Consider the following 17,709-nt stretch of genomic DNA (forward strand, 5'->3'; position numbering starts at 1 on the left):
CTTTTTAGGTTTGTCTTTTTTAATGGAAACCAAATGATCATCTGTTGGTGACTCCAGCGTCACAGATGGAACTCTTCGTCTTAAAGGTTTAGACTCCTCTGTGACATTTTTGTCACGTGTAGTCTCCACCTTTTTTTTGCGTTTTTTAATTTTACCAGCAGGTTCTGGGGCTTCCGTTTTAGCTGAATTACACTCTGTGTTGACCTTAGTAGCCTTCGCTTTTCTTTTGCAGTTTGGGTCCTCAATTTTAGATTTAAGGTTTTTTCTCCCGGGAACTGGACAGCCAACTGTTGGTGCCTTGAGTGTCACAGAGTGAACTCTTTGTTTTGGCTCCAATTGGCTTCTTTTTTTGCTTTCAGTTTTTCGACCCGTGAAAAAATCTTTGATTTTTCTAAATAGATTGAAGTTTCCCATGCATCCAAAGCTTTCATCGTGGAATTCGTTGCTTCCGGGCATCTTGGTTTTCTTTTGTTAAAATTTCTTTGAAAAAAAAAAAACAAACTAAAAGTCTTGTACCTCACTGTAGTTCAAGTCAACTTCAAGATCGTACCAAATGACACATACAGCATAGTTGTGATGACACATTTGCAACAATAGGATCATATGATGTCATATGCAGTAATAATGCTGTAATGATGACACTGTTGCTGTGATGGCACATATACTGTAATAGTAATGTAATAATGACATCATTGCTTTGATGTCATATATGATGTAATAGTGATGTAATGATGACATCATCGATTTGAGCAATGGTATTTTTTTATAATAGTTGCATATTTGTTTAGTATAATTTTACATAATGCTTTCTTTTATTCACTGTATTATCCTATCTATGGTTGTGGCAACCTTTTTTTTTTTTACAATCCAAGATGGCGCCAGCGTGTGTCAGCTCTGCTCTTACTTTTGTTTTTTGCCTTTTTAAAATTTGTTTTTAATAACCTGGCACTCTGTATCTGCTCTTCTGGCCCATGATCACCAGGCTCGACTAGAATTTGAGCATTACCAGGATTTTTTTAGAATATATATTTTGAAAAGCATTATATTTTAATCAGGCGCGCAAGGAACATCTATTTTGGGTCCTTCTACGACAGGCACCGGAGGAAGGGAGCACGATCGTCAATAAGTTATAAAACAAAAGGTACTTCAGTTTAACGTCGAAGTCATAGTCTTCTACTCATGTTTTTGTATGTTTTTAAAATAAAAGTAGGGCTGAAGGACAGTGCTAACATTTAGATGTAAGAGATTGTGCTACCTCATCTAAGCTAACGCTGTTTAGCTAGCTAGCTAGCTAGCTAGCTAGCTAGCGTTTTGCCTTTAAACGGGCTTCTCGTGGTCTTCAAAGGTCCTAAAAGCATTTAATGAACGAATTTAGATGGTGGGAAAGTTGTCAGAAGGCCCACATTTTGATATTTAGTTCTTAAAAATCGTGCAGTGACTTTGTTGGTTTCTCAAACAGTGACTCTGACAGGAACTCCGTTGGGGTGGGAGGTGTCTCGCTGCAGCCCTTTTACTAAACAAATGAGCATCTTGTTAATTTAAATGTTGTGGTCAATGGTCACCTATAAAGTAATTCAGAAATAACTTAGTAAACTGCTTTTTCACGCACATACAGGAATGTTACTCTATAGTGATCTATATCCAATATAGAACTGTCTATAACCACATAATCTTTTATGGTAGGTTTGTCTTTGCTTAAATGTGGGTTTACTAATCTTAAAGCCATTTTGTTAGTGGCAGAGAAAAAACTTGAATGACTGTCTAAGCTTGTACTTTCACTTTTTAAAGCACAATTATATTTCTAAATATTGCTGCATTAAAAAAAACTCGCCTAAAATGTCTGGATTTATAGTAGGGTCCATAAAACTTTACTAATTGCTGGTGTTGCAGTTTGTCCTGTGATCCAAATTGTAGTTTGACTTTTAGACTTTTAGTTAGTGACACACTAACAATATAGCTAAATAATGTTTTATAATTTGGACCTATTGGTGAATCCACCTAAAATATAGTTTCCATAGGGTGTAAAATGTTTAAAACGGGTATTAATTTTTGAAATACACGTCTTGAATTTCTCCAAGAAAGCAGCTCTGGGTTCTCAGCTGCCTCCCTGGCAGCATTCATCTGTTTGATTCAGATTGTTCGCTCCATTTTACAAACATACACTTCATACCTAGACACACACAAGACTGCCTCTTCATACTCTTTGTTAGTTTGGTTGTTTTTCATTCTTTAATCATATTAACCCATTGTGCAATCTTCTGGGGTCTAGATGGCCCCACCCTTACATTGATGTGGGATTCCATCCATGACAAAGGTGGACAGGATTTGTACAAATGTGTTATTTTCTGGTTTCCTCGTTTCTCGGTAGACAGTTTTGTGCGCTCGCTGGCTTTCGTTTGTGTGTGGGCTTTGTTCGATTTTGTGCATATTAATGTCTTGTTTTTGCTTTGTTTTTGGGGTGACGCCGGTTGTTGGGAGTACTTTGGTATTATGCTTTTGTGTGCCAGGAGCAGCGGTGTGGCTAGTCTGGTGGGTTGAGTACCATAATCATTTTTGTGAATGGTTTTTGGCGGAGTTCCCCCCGATGCAGTGCCGTTTCCTAATAGGGGTCTCACCGCCAGGATTGTTTTTTAGTGTGGAGGTACGGCAGGTAGAGCGTCCTTCTTCCCTTCCCCTACGTCGTCTTGGGAGCACTTCTGTGGTGTTGGGGGGCGCGGTGGCCCGTTTGTCTGGTCGTTTTTCCACCCCATCGGGTTTTCAGTGCATAAATACCCACTGCTATGATTCCTGCAAGCTAGAGGTGAGTTAGCCAGTTTTGGGTTAATCGGTTAGCGGGACACACCTGCCTCTTTTATATGCGCTTAATGTGGTCGTTTTCACTCGTTTTTGTATGTTGAAGAACTTGGACATAGTGGTAGAGGATTTTGTTGGCTCACCTTCTGAATATGGCTTGGACATGTGCACTAAAACTAGGGCTGCCACGATTATTCGACTAATCGTATTAAAATAGTCGACGAATAATTTGGTCGTCAAAGAGTCGTTTTTTATTTGTTTTTTTCCTTGTTTTGATCTTAAAACTACGGTTCGCGCGTTCTAATGCCGGGTCTGCATTTATCTTTGTCGCACATGTGCAGTGGTGCTAATCCGGTCAGCAGTGATGTAACAGGAAGTTTTTGGTAGTCTCATAACAACACGCTAGCTCGAAAATGTGGGAAACATAAGGAAAAGAAAAGAGGAAAAAGTGTCAAATGTAATTTCTTTAAGACAGAACTTGTGTTCCATGAGAGCACGATGGTTATAAATGATCACCTGAAGATGAAGCATGTTGAGACTGAGTTTGATCACATTGAACAGAGAGCTTCGTCTAGCTAAGCTAACATCGGCGCTAACACAGCTAGCGCTGCGCGGCTGTCATTACTGCGCTGTTTGGAGATAAATCAGCAGATCTGCAGCAGATCCGTGTCTACGGCGCTTCTGTCTGCATAGTGAACCTTTCATAATCTGCGCTCTTCTAACCAAACGCCGCGAGGACGGCGCGGATTATGAATTATGAAACATTCACCGCGCAGGCAGAGAGGCTGTGTGTCGGTACCGATCTGCCGCGAAGTTATGGAACGATTTGAAACTACAAGTCCCAGAAGTGAAGGAGCTCACCTAAAAGTCCAGAACTAAGTTTACAAGTGTAGCATTACATTATCTGGATTAAGCTACAAGTAAATGTAACCTAAAGTCACAAAACAACAACAAACAGCAAAACAACCACAACATTAAAGAAGTAACACAGATTTATGGGTTCTCTCCCAAACTGAACAATATGAAGTATCGGTCTGCGCATGTGCAGTGGATGTAGGAAGAATGAAAGTACTGTTGTACATTCTAACATCCCCTGCTTTTCTCCCTTTTTAAGATATAAATTTCCACCTTTTTATTTATTTTCTTTGTTTCTATGGACATCCTCAGGTTTTTTATGTACAGTAATATCTTCAGTTCAAAGATATTAGTGTTTTGCTTTAATAAATTGGCCTCAGTGAGCAAATATTTTGAGTGTGTTTATATCTGCTAATAGCTTTTGAAATACTTTGTACATGTTTTATTTGATATATGTTTTAAAGCTTTAAAAAAAAGAAAAATTGCAGGGTTTTAATAAGTTTTCTGTAGTTGATTCAGATTACCTCATTTGATTTAAGTCTTGTTTTAATGCCAGAAACAAATGAGGGAGAAAACCTGCATGATTCATTAAAAGATTAATAACCTATTGTCTTTATTTTAGTTAGAATATAACTTAAAGACCTCAAGTTTAAAGATAATGATGGTTAAGATGGGTGTTTTACATCCAGTCGCCGCACGAACCGATTAGTCGACTAATCGAAAAAAAATAATCGAAGATTAGTCGACTATTGAAATAATCGTTTGTGGCAGCCCTAACTAAAACACAGCTGCTCTTGCTAAACAGCAACTCATTCATGCATCAGGAGCTGCTGTTGATCCAGTTGGAAACAGAACAAGATAAGGCTAGGGTAGAACGTCGGGTACACGCAGAACCTTGAATCCATGAACGTAACAGCTTGAAGTTGGTTCCCAAGTTTGTTAAGAAGAACCCGGAAACTTTCTTTGCATGGTTTAAACGTTTGGCCTTTACTTTGGGTTGGTCTGAGGAAACAAGCTTGTTAATGCTGCGGTGTGTTTTGTCTGATAAAGCGCAGCAGGCCGTCTGCTTTGGATGGTTCTGTGGGTGCTAGGAGTTCTGCTGACAAGTTGGCTGTGCTTAAGTCTAATGAGTTGGTGCTGTAAGCAGGAGCATCAGACTCATTTGGAGTTTTTGCAGGAGCTGGTAAGGCATTTTGAATCCTGGTGTCTTTCGTCTGGCATCACCACATTTGCGGGTCTGAGGGAGCTGGTGCTTCTGGAACAAGTCAATGCCTCTGTCTCTGCATCCGTTGCCACTTGTGTCAGTGATTGTTGGGTTAAGTCAGTGGCTGAAACTGCTGCTCTGGCTGATGACTATCATTTGACTCACTCTTTGGTTGTCAGGGCTGAACCCTGGAGGATTTTACTTCAGTTTGTACGGGCATTTTTAGATGTTCTTGCTTCTTTTAAGGTCAAACACCGCAAACTGGCCCCGGAGCCTTGGACCAGTGAACACAGATCACACTTGCTAACTCAGACACTCCTGCAGTCATGCAGAGCGTAAAATTGAAAAAAAGACAGGCTTCACTTTTCTTTAGAGATTTTTAAATACTCTTCGACTGAATATCAGGTTGCTGTAAAAAAAAATTCAAGTCTCAGTCCATGTCAAATGCTGTGTCTGAGAACACAACATAACATATTATTATGAAAGGACAATTTTGAGCTGATATGTTCAAAAAAAGTATTTGACCTTCTGTTTGTAAATTACAGGGTTTTTTTTTTTGGATATATTGAATTTTTTGTATTTTTTTGCATTAAAGTCTGCATTACAGTTAGAAGTGGCTGGATAGCTCAGTCGGCTTTTGTAGGACCTAGGTTTGGTTCCCAGGGTTGCAATGAGCTAAAATCCAGTGATGGTCCTTAGACAAGACCCTTCATTCTGCTGCATAACTTGATCTCTCTGTATCTTAAAAATACAGGATTGTGTCAGGAAGAACATCCAGCGTAAAACTCTCTGCATAACCACCTGTGTGAATCAGTGAACGCGGATTCACTGTGGTGGTTCCTGACAGAATAAGCCGAAAGGTGAACAACAGAGTTCGCATTATAGTTGGTGATGGTACAGTTGTTGAGGAGAAAATTCAGAATTGACATTTCAAGTCATAAACGTTGCTGACCCCTGGTTTAAAGCCGTAAAGTGTAGGCCACTTGATAGTTGGTCTTGTTAATTATTCTCTTGTCTCGGTGTGTATTCCTAGTGCATTCAAACATGCTGTTGTGAAACCCCTTTAAAAAAAATACTGGTTCTGTTCTTAGTATCTAGTTTGGTAACCACAGAGTTTCCTCTCTGCTCTTTGCAGATTATGTTGTCCTGTTGGCTTCATTGAACAAGGACCCCAGCAGGCATTAGAGCGGTTTGCACCTGAGTGGGAAGCGGCTGGGATGAGGGTCAAAACCGCTAAGTCTGAGGCCATGGTTCTCCACCGCAGAAAGTTAGTTTGCTCTCTCTCGGTGGAGGAGTTAAAGTATCTTGAGGTTTTGTTCATGAGTGAGGGAATATTGATGCGTGAGACCGACAGGCGGATTGCAGTAGTGTCTGCCATTATATGGTCACCGTTGTGGTAAAGAGAGCTGAGCCAGAAAGCAAAGCTCTCAATTTATCTGTTAATCTTTGTTCCAGTACTCACCTATGGTCATGTGCTCATGGTCGTGACTGAAAGAATGAGATCCCGAATACAAGCTGCCGAAATTAGCTTTCTTCGTAGGGTGGATGTGCTTTCTCTTAGAGATAGGGTGACCTGGAGAGAGCTCGGTGTAGAGCCGCTGCTCCTCCGCATTCGAGAGGAGCCAGTTGAGGTGGCTCAGGTATCTGGTCCGAATGCCTTCTGGATGCCTCCCTGGGAAGGTGTTCCGGCCATGTCCCACTGGGAGGAGGCTCCGGGTATAACCCAGGACACGCTGGAGAGACTACGTCTCGTTAATTGGGTAAATGGTAGTTGAAGGAATGTAACACTGGAGCTAAAGGTAGAGCGTAAGATGTTTAAATCTGGAGTCTCGTGATTGACGATTTGGCCTCATCATTATCAACATAGTTTAATCGGTTAGGCAAGACCCAAGGATAACTGGAATCTACTCTGAATCTTTGATTGAACTGAAACAAAATTAGTCAACTTGAACTATCTTAAGCGGGGTGCCCAAATCCAGTCCTTGAGAGCGGGCCTCCTGCTAGTTTTCCAGAAACCCTGCCTTATCTGCTGCTGATTACCTGGATCAGGTATATTTAGCCAATAAGGACCTTAAATGGCAGGTCGGTTAGATTTGTTATTATTGGTTTTAGACAAACTGTAATTTAATGTAGAACATATGGGCTTTATTGTTGTAATTTATTGTTTATTCTCCACAGTGGAGTTCTATGATCCAGAGTTGGATGCATAAAAGACGGCGACTAGTTGAGATTTGACTTTTCTGACGATTTTTCCATGCTGGTGAAGACCCAGAAATGTCATATCCATGGTGCGTTTTAAGCACAACTTATCTTTTTCAGCTCAGAGGCTGCAGACTTCAATGGCTGCGTCCTTTTTTGCTCCCTTTGCTATAGATTTGCTTGTCAGATTGTGTAAACATGACATTCCCGCTCCTCGTGCTGGAGCACAGTTGCACAGACAGTCATTTTAGCAGCATGGATGCACGACTATACACACTCCTACCCCCTAGTTATTGAATACAATGCCCTTGAGGCTTTGCAATTTGTGTGTGATGGTGACAGGGGGAAAATGAACGCCCTGTTGTGATGCAGATCAAAACTAAGCTTCCTCATTGGATTTGTGGTAAGGCTTTGTATGGAGAGGTAATCTTTGGCTTAAACTGAAATACGTCTGTCACATGTTTTTTTCTTAATAAAGATATCCTAGGATTGTTTTTTTTTAAATGGTGAAAAAGTAAATTAATTTTCTAAACTAGGACTTCTTGATTTTGGAGTTACAAAGGACATTCAATTTACGTGTAGATATTTGAACTGTAGACTGTCGATGCGCCCCTTGCACACTCCTTGCGTGCATCGTGACTATTAGGATTTAGGAAATTAGGCAATCAAAATGTAGTTTGTATGGGCATCTTCAAAGGGTCCCACAGCCACTTACTGTATATGTCATGTGCTCAACCCCTGTGCGCGGTCAGCAAGTTACCTCTACCTTATGGTGTATTTCCACCGGACACGATTCGCGTGGCAGGGACGACAATTTTAATAATAAGTCAATGCACAGATGCAATATGAAATCTTGCCGACGATTTGGGCGTCGGGCGTGACAATGTTGACACGGCACGTCAACCAATCAGGGACTCAGCTTTGGGGATGTGACGTTTTCAGTGACTCGAACAAAGATTAAAGATTAAAAATGGAGGCTAGATGCGAGGGGTTTTGTCCTGAACTTCTACCTTCTTTTTTAGCCGTTTGCCAAAGAGTTACTGTTTCGATTACTGTTGAGCGAAGATGGGATATATCCTGGACAGGTTCGACTGGACCGATCGAGCCTACTACGCTAGCTAGCCACCTGGTGGACAGCGTAGCCAGTTTCACTGCTCAGGGTCTAGCAGAGCTAGCGAGCGCCACTGCCCAGGAGCCGGAAGAGCTAGCGGGGCTGCCACCCCGGCTGCAAGTCTCTGGGTAGTTGGCCGCCCCACAGACAGCCGTCAAGGGTCCCATCACAGCTGCAGCGTTCAATGTCGCTTATTTTCATCAAGACTGATCAAAAGATCCTCTATTTTTATTTTCCTCTCTTCGGTTAATGCTCAAACTGGGCCACAGGCAGGCGAATGTAACATTTGAAATGGCCATAATTGAGGCGCAGCTCCTTCTGTTAGTGTGAAGTACAGCACCGGGAGAGACTCTGGTCTGGTGAAACATGTCTGGTGAACCCAGACATGCCGACGTACTTGCCTGGAACCTCTGTAGAGCTCTCGAAAGCATATAAACCCAAGCTACTCGCTCAACATCATCCATGTTTTCTATGATGTGGCAACAAATGAAGTCCTGAACTAAATTTCACACGCGTCAAAAGAGAGGGGGCAGACACGACTTTGACCCTCGAATCGTGTCGGGTGTGAATGCACCATTACTGATGACCAGAGTGTGGTGTAAAGGCATATGACACCACCCGTACACCACAAGTTCGTACAACTTACATTTACATTACGAATGTTTCACGATACACTTACCACACCCACAAAAATGGTACGTTCCATTTCCATGCTATCCCATAAAGTGGCTGTAAGAGTTTCAAGGGAACTGCAAAGACACACCTGCGCTTCCCGTAAGATATAACCCTCCCCGCGCCCAGACAATCCAAAAATCTGCCGCTACATTCGAGTCAACCCCCTGTACCAATGCATGTGACTAAGGCTTAGTGTATGCTCTGGGATTGACGAATCTTTTACAAAAAAGAAGGAAGCTGTTTTGTAATCCTTTAACACCAGATGTTTTGTTATTGCAGCTCCAAGAATTGGACAGCTTGCAGGAGGATTGAAAAGCTCACTCTCTGGAATTTTGTTATTTTGTTTGGAATTAATCTATAGTTAATTTGAGTTTAGGGAATCTGGGAGATCAAAGCTGTAGATGAACACCTGTTGCAGGAGAAAACACAAGTGGGAGCGGTTTCAATGTCAGTCAAAAAGCAGAAGGCAGAATTGTCACGAAATGTTCTTTTTTTTCATTTAATGTAATGTTTTTCAAATATTTGCCGATGGTGTTCAGCTGCAGTCTTTTCATGTTGAAAGCAATCAGTTAGTGGCTTCGGGCTCTTTGTGGTGTTCTCTTGATTTGCATGTTCTGTGTTGTTCCAGGCGGAGAAAAAAAAAGCCAAACCGGTATTTCTTCTCCACGGAACATCGGGTCCACAAACTTCAGCCGCATATCTCTTACTTGCAGAGTTGTCAGGGTGGCTCATTTCCCTGCAGACAATCAGGATTAAGTCAGGGAGCGCTGGCCTCATTTTGTGAAATTTTATGAGAGCGCAGCTCTGAACACAGAGGATGTTCACCGGTGAAACTGAGCCGGCAGATTAGCTGAGTCACCGCGGTTTCGACTGAAGACCCAATCATACTTTTGATAGTTTTACCTGCAGAGTTTTTCCCTCAGGAATGTTTTATGAAGACTTAACCGCATATATGAAAAGATTAGACACATAAATTGGCTCTACGACAATTAAATCCTAAAATCTGATGATATTATTAGTTTAAATTGCTCTTTTAAGAAAACTTTTTTTGACATTTTTAGTCTTGCTGCTGTGATTCTCTCTTCAGATGGAATCAGCAAATGAGAAAATCAAGTTACTGACTTGCATTTAAACAAGCATCACGAAACGAAGCTGACAAGTGTGAGCAGAAGGCAAATTCTTTGTTTATCACTAAGAGATTGTCGACCTCTTGATGACAAAAATGTAATTCTTTAGGCAGCGTAGCACCATTTTAGGGGTGTTTTAGTCTAAGCATTGGGTCCACTTTGCTGGGACATGTGTTGTCCCATTGGCGATCCATGAGAACCAGACTAATCCATGGTTACCCTTAGAAAATATCTCACTTCCAGCTCCAACCAAATTAAGTCAATTCGGTCGCCGTTTTTCCGCCATGTTGCAATCAGACAATGTCAGTAGGCAGTGATTGGTCCAAGTCAGTCTAGGTCAACATTTCTATAGCAACCATTCTTGTCAATCAGACGTTTTTTTTTCTGCATGTCGGCCCTTTGTCTCATGGAGAGAGACTTCCTATGGGGCTGCTTGTCGGGTCTAGATCCATCGCTGCAGCGCTGTGTTTTTGGTTGCATATTAAAAGTACAAAAAGTTCTAGAACCGGCTTCGTCTCCCTCTTATTTATAACGGCCCGGAGCAAATTGTAACAAATTGGGGGCTCGTCCGGGATCTGAACTCGGGACCTCTCACAATTCTAATTTTGTATAACTTGAAAACTTGCACTGAAGAAAAATATTTTAAAAATTAGAATAATTAAGAACGTGTTTAAAAAAAGTATCGGGGCAAGAATGGTTATTTTGGCAAATTCTGGAAGGGGGGAGGGGTCACTCAGTCAAATTCTATTACACTGTTAATGGTTATCGTTTTTGCATGATGACAAAAATCAAACTTTAAATGCAAACTTTAAATCTCTCCACTAAAGAAGTGAAACCAACTTAATGCATAAACGTTTCTTATTCATTTCAACGACAAAATGAACCAAACAAAATGCATTTGTTGAAACCACCAATTGTATGAACAAAGCATGTGCAATCCATTGGATTACACCGGGGGAATACTGAAGAAAGGTTTTTAGTTGATCTTAATTGTTAAAAAATAATTTCGATCAATAAGAAATTACCCCAATTCTTTTGACGCAAATTTCAATGTAAAAATGTTATATTTAGGTTAAAAAAATTAGCAGCTGCTTTAATTTTGATGACTCACTCTGATGTGTTTTTAACATGTTCTTGTGACATTTTTCTTATATTGCAGGACAATTATAGAGAGCATAAAGCTCAAAATTGAAATTCCAAGTATTTATTTAGTAAAATTCTTGCAAAGAAAAACAGCTTTTTATAGTGTTTTTGCGCTGATATGCAATCCATTGCTAACACAAAGTTTGCGTAAGCCGGTTTTCTTCCTAACAAAATCTGCGTATTTTCATTAGTTGCGTTAAGGTTGCTTTTACCCAAAAATATAGGAAACTTTTAAATCCTTTTGGATTAAAGTACAATTTTATGTAAACTTTATTGATCAAAAACACAACTAGTCCATGATCATTTCACGGTAAATCACTTCTTCTAACAGTTTTTATTTTCCAATTTTATCCGTTTATGGTATCTGGCAACAACTCTGCTGCTAAATTGGTTATTAATACATCTGATAAAGTTCCATTGAGTCAGTGTTTTAGCTGTAAAGAATCCATAACTAGCAGCACCTAAAAATACTGATACAAAAGCTCTTAATTTATATATATATACATATATATTACATTTCTGTACATGTTGAAGTAAAAAAAAAAGGAGAGAAAATGAAAGTAAATAAAACTTCTGAGTAAATCTAAATATATATATATAGTAAATATAAATACAACTCTGCCAACAAAGTGGTTTGGTTTCTTAGTACAAGAAAATCAATAATTTTTATTACACAATGTTTCATTCCTGCAGAAAAGGTAGTTTATACTCCATCTTTATTTGCTGAGATCTCCTACAATTGCTGGGAATATTGATTTCAAGTAGTGAAAAATATGCAGCAAAGCTGCAACAATTGTTGTAATTTAACTTTATTTGGGTGCTTAGGTCAGGGAGGCTAAATCGCTTTAGAATAATAACATTAATAACAATAATAATATTGATTTATTCATTTTTTTTGCTCCCAATATTCATCAGTTTTTTTTGTGTTTTTTTTGCTTCAATAAAAAAAAAAGATTTTTAGAAATTACCTTTGTTTTTGTTTGTTTGTTTGTTTGTTTGGGGGGGGGGTTGTTTGGATTTCTGAAATACGTTTTTTTAATTGTGATTTTAATATTTAATATGTTTTTGCGTCGAGTGGTTTGTAGGTTTGATTTGTGCTTCAGTGCCACCGTCGTTAACCCTTTCTTTGTCTTTTTAGAAAGTTTTACCATTCCAAGCAAACAACAGAGCAAAAGTAGACACAAAGCAATAGACTTTGTGTTTTTTTATCTTTCCTAATTCTTTTGTTTGTCGTCTTTTATGAAGCTTTTTTTAAAGGGCCAGCCCCCTACATTTAAAAATAAATCTGGGTCACCTCTACCCTTTTAAATGCCAGAATTATCCAATAAAATCTGGAATTCTGTGAGTTTCACTAGAAAATGCAGGTCCTGTTGTCCATAAAACGGCGACTGGTTAGCTGCTGATGTTTCTGATGCGACCAGGTGTTGCTAAGCTCTTTTCTTCTTTTTTTTTTTTTCCTTCGCTCTTGAGCAGGTGGTCAGAGGCGGAACAGTGACAAGCCGCCGGACGGGCTGGGTAGTGTTGATGCGAGTGGACAGAGTGTCACAGCGGAGCACAGGGGGCTCCACCGCCTGCTGTCACATCCTGTGACAGTCAGAGCATGCTGCCAAAAAAATAAAATAAATAATGATAATTTTTCAGGAATACAAGATTTAAAAACCCCCGGGTGGGGCTTCTCTGAGTTTAGAATTGAATGATAGAGTTTTTGATTTCTTATGTTTGCAGAAAAACATGATTACAAAGAAGTAGACAAACAAAAATACACATTTGTGCGTTCCATCAGTTTGAAAAATCGTACATTTTCTATTATTTTTTATTATAACCCTTCAATAGATGACATATATATGATGTATGGCTCTAAATATCTGGACTTTACTGTGTTATCCCTCACTCCTGTTCAAAATAATGCCATCATTTTGCTTCATTTCTGCGTCTCTGGGTGAGAAAAAAGAGGGAACCGCCTTGAGCGGTGATTGCTTTCTGGTTTCCCACTGATTTAATGAAATATGAGTTTCCGTTTTTCTCCGAGCTTCTTTTGTTTGCGCCCCTTTGAGGGAAGCGTCGCAGGGAGCTCCAGATTAAATGAACAGTGGCATTTCCCCCCGGGAAGCTGAAAACGATATCTTACTAAACTGCTCTGCAGACGGGAGAGTGTTGATAGCGCCTCTTTGTGCCTATAAATTAATGTCATCGCCTTTGATTGGATTTGGGGCACATGTTGTTTTTGTCGTGCCATAAATCCCCATGTAATCTCATTCTCTACTAAATTTAAGTTCTTAATTTAATTAAAAAAGTATTCAAATGTTAGCATTTGTTGACATTAAATACATCTTGATAGAGAAACAGGTTTCCCGTGCGCTCAGAAAAAGTGATGCAGAAACCTCGGGGTGTCAGTGTCGCTCCGCCAACCAGACATCCACAGATCGAGCAGCATCTCAACAACTTCATCTCAGATTGACACAAAAGCACCTGACATTTGAATTATGGAGTCCATCCGGCGCACTTCATTAAACATATCAGCGCTCTGCTTGGTACTGTAAGCATCTGCCACATGCATGCGCCTTAATGACAATCTACTGTCGCCGTCACCTCCGATAAAGGCATTAGCTTTGACTTGAACGCTGCCTGCAGCTATTTGGAGTGCAGTAATGTGACGAGGGGAGCTTCTAACAGTCTTTAATGTGGTCTGGCTGAGAAAACTCATTTGGCAAGTAATTATGAACCAAACTGTAATCATTTGAGTTTTATGAACATCGTTTAGTTTTTTTGTTTTCGGTGCATTAATAATTTGACCCCCAGTTGACTTTGTTTTCTGCATTTTTGCACGCTGTAATTTATATTTTCCCCATCACCTTTTTAGTGCATGAAAATGTCTTTGCAACAGTTTTTTTTTTTAGTTCCAAGGCACGGTGGTGGTAGCATCATGCTTTGATGATACTTCACGGGAACAAAATTAGATTATGGTCAATTCTCCAAGTAACCACAGGGGGCAGCAGAGTCGCCCATTTTCTTTAACACCCATATAGTATATAATTTAGGCAGTTAGGACTTTAATTAGCTATTTTTATTATATTTTAATCACACTGAACTAAATCTTGTTTCCATTCATCTTTTAGCCCCTTTTGCCGGGTTGTTTTCAGATGTCTTACATTTGTTTTAATAGAACAATAAATGAGTAAAAAAATCAAATAATAAGATTACAAAAATTTTAATTAAAAAATTTGAATGCAGTTCACCAGGTGACCACTAGGGACATGCTAAATGTGATTGACATTGACATACAAGCGTTGACCAAATCTTTCCTGACGTCACTCATTGGATTCTGAACAGCAAAGTATGAAACCTATAGTAGGATTCATTGGAGCTCCGCCCACCTTAACCAAAAACTTGAATGGGACAAAGTAAGCATAGGTTGGTTCCAATCAAAATTTTTTTGTTTTGGATGTAGCAATAATTTAGCAATTTTTGAAACAACCACTCTTAAAATATTGTTTTGCACTATAACTCTGCAAGGCACACTGACAATTAATAGTGTATTCCCGAACTTGTGTAATATACACAACCTAACAACTATAAGGTGCATCATGCTAGACTAGAGTCAGAGATACCTCTGTCCGCCATTCAGACTGTATTAATTGCATTTAAAGTAACTTCAGAAGTTGGACGTTCCAACGTTTACCCACATTAGAAGTGTTAGCCGCGGTAGCATATTCGCGATACCTGTAACTCCCAACCTTGTTTACAAAAACTGATGCCACCAAAACAAACGTTGCCATGACATCGCTAACTCCCAACCTTGTTGGAAACGCGTTTCCAACAAAACAGAAATTAATTATTGTGGTTTGTACTAGCCGGCTATGCTAGTTAACTAGCATAGCTGGCTAGTTAAGTAACTAGTTAACAGTAGAAGAAGAAGCGTGTTCTTTAACAAGCGTCACATGACTGATGTGAACGTCTCATTAGGTGTGGTTACCGGAAATAAACTGCATGTAGCGTAGTGTATATGGCAAGCCTAGTAATCAAAAATATGTTCCACTAGTAAACTAGTTGTACTTTTGGCATTACTATTTAGGCCTGATATCAAGGATATTGATTAAATGATATAGAGGTTTGGCGTAATTTTGAGACTTTAAGCAAATATCAAACACAACTGTGTTTCTATTTTTTATGTTTTCAAGTCTGAAATCTGGCGTTTATCTCTGAAACAGACATGATGTTTCTCGGTTGAGTGGTTTTTAGAAAAGTCTAATCTCTAAACTGAATTCTGCAAGGTGAACTGCAGTGTCTTCAGACCCAGACGAGCTGTTGAAATGGAGATTTAGGGATGGATTTTCTGTCATCCTCGTGGTTAACATGAGGTCACCCCCCTGAGGCATCAATCAACTCCTGCCGCGATGCAGGCTCGCCGTACCCTTTAAAAAAGGAAGGGAGAAAAGAAAAAAAAAAGGGAGAGAAGCGCTCTGCAACGTGGCCAGGTCATTACCGTCTTGCGCAAGGTCACAAAATGCCACTGGGTAATTGAGTGAAGCTCGGCTGGTTGAAGCAGATCGGGAAAGAGCTTCACCTCCATCTGCTGAGGCAAAAAGTGAATCCCAGCTATTGGATTTGGAGGTTTTGTTTAGACAGAAAAAATGCTTTTCCTCCCATTTCTGTGACACTGTTAATGTATGAGGCGAAAGACAAAAAAAAGCGGTTTATCTGCCGGGTTTGAGTGGTGCAGCTCGCTTTTTTAAAATTTCCTTTGGCTGGACAAACCCGTGTTGCACAGCGAGGCAACAAAGGAAAGCACTCTCACAGAAATCACTGCCTCACTGTCACTGTAAGTGCATCAGCCAGGAAATGAATTCATGTTATTTGCCCATTACCTGAAGGCACAGAAGTGCTGATGGCAGGGCTTTCTATATTGGTGGCGGCTTTCTATCCCATCAGTGGCTTGTCACAAGCAATCCAGCTGCTTCTTCTGATAGCTTTCTTTCATTTCTGTTTGCGCATCGCGGGCGCTGGGTTTGTTTCCGAAAGGGCCGGCTGCTCTCCGCTATGTCTCCCTTTGGTCCCACGCGTCCCTGACCCTCATCTCCCGCTGCTGCCGGTGTGCGTGAATAAGCGATGAGGAGGTGACACTGTGTGTTTGGAGGTGAAGGGTAAAGTGGCGTTTTCTTCCTGGTTCTGCAAACCACCTCAGGAAAGCGGCGGACTTTGTTTAGCTCTGTGGGGAAGATTGGAGCTTTTTTTTTTCGCAACAATCATTCAAGGTTTCGCAGATAATTACAGGGATTCCACACATGCCTGCATCTCCAGACGGTCGATGTAATTTACTCTGAGCTTATGAAGTTTATGTGCTACTTTTATGAGAACGAGAAAAAATGCTGCTCCTTGTTATTTTCTGGTGAGTTTTTATTAGAACGATTAGATCGGAATGAAGAAAATACTTCAAGATTTGTTAAAAATATATGGCTTCCACGATAAAAGTAGTGCAAAAAAAAGTCTAATATTTATACAGCATTTTTCTACCTTGATTCACAGTCATCCATAAGCACCAAGATGGCAGATCCAGTGCCATATAGGGTGTAACTACTTTGACAAATGAACAGACATGGTGGGAACCAAACCTGCAACCTTCTGATCAAAGGTCGACTGCACTACCGCTCCACCACAGACACCAGAAACTATTTTGTTCTTACCTCTCTTACACAACATAGCTATTGCATACAACAGGAAATGCACTTTCTCTATTAACTACCGTAACTCTTCAACCAATTCCTACAGATTTAGAAGACTCAGCTTTCGTTTGTTTTCAAAAAAGGTAAAAACTTTGCATATCCAGGCAAAGCTGCTTTTCTCCGCCTCAGAATAAATTGCGTAAACATTTGAAGAGTTGCTGTAATTCAAAGATTGTTAACATTAGAACTAAATCCATAAACATATATTATTACGTGACGAAGCGGGGTGTGACCTCACCCATAGAAAATTCCTTACCTGTGACTCTTGCGGAATGAAACCAATTCGGTCGCCATTTTTATGCATTACGGGTGCCGCCATTTTGAAACCAGACAAGAGTGATTGGTCTGAGTCAAGTTTTTAGAGGAACTACTTTCATTACTTCAATCATGAGTGAGCTTGTTCAAAGTCCACACCCGTCCATCCCACTGAAAGCAGCTCGGGATAATTTGTCGATCAAATGTACGAGGTGGGAGTCAGCGCGCACCACATGCTTTTACTGAGGTATCTGATTGGTCAATTTACAACTTGAGTAATTTGTGATAAAGAAAATATTTCATGATAAAAAAAACAAAACAAAATTAGGGACATCCCAAACCTCAAAAAGTGCCGTGGAGGGGCCCGAACCATACGTCCATATTCCGCGTACTTGGTTCATTGGGTCCAGATGACCCCAACCTTATATTGATGTGTTATCCCTCTCATGACAAAAGTGGACAGGAGGCGTGGGGCCCCGTCCTGGGGGGACCCGCTTGCGTTGGGGGGGTGGCTCACCTGCACCTGGGGGCTGGAATCACTCCCTCTCTGGCTCTGGGGCAGGTTGGGGAAACTCCCTCGGGGCCCGCCCTTGCTCCAGGCGGCGCCCGCCTTTGCGGCGGGGTCTA

General features: G+C 40.4%; 1 protein-coding gene across 3 annotated transcripts in view; it reads left to right on the forward strand.

Moving 5' to 3' along the window:
* The first annotated feature begins 1,014 nt into the window (after positions 1-1,014).
* The window catches only part of mmadhca (metabolism of cobalamin associated Da), a 40,709-nt gene continuing 24,014 nt past the window's right edge, over positions 1,015-17,709 (forward strand). The window contains exon 1 of one of the 3 annotated variants that reach the window (XM_024294569.2): positions 1,015-1,141. The gene's annotated coding sequence lies outside the window, so the exon portion shown is untranslated. The remainder of the gene's footprint in view (positions 1,142-17,709) is intronic. The other 2 variants (XM_024294568.2, XM_036215591.1) reach the window with 2 other exon arrangements.

Source organism: Oryzias melastigma, linkage group LG2 (assembly GCF_002922805.2).
Source record: "Oryzias melastigma strain HK-1 linkage group LG2, ASM292280v2, whole genome shotgun sequence".
In the NCBI taxonomy this organism is placed as follows: domain Eukaryota; kingdom Metazoa; phylum Chordata; class Actinopteri; order Beloniformes; family Adrianichthyidae; genus Oryzias; species Oryzias melastigma.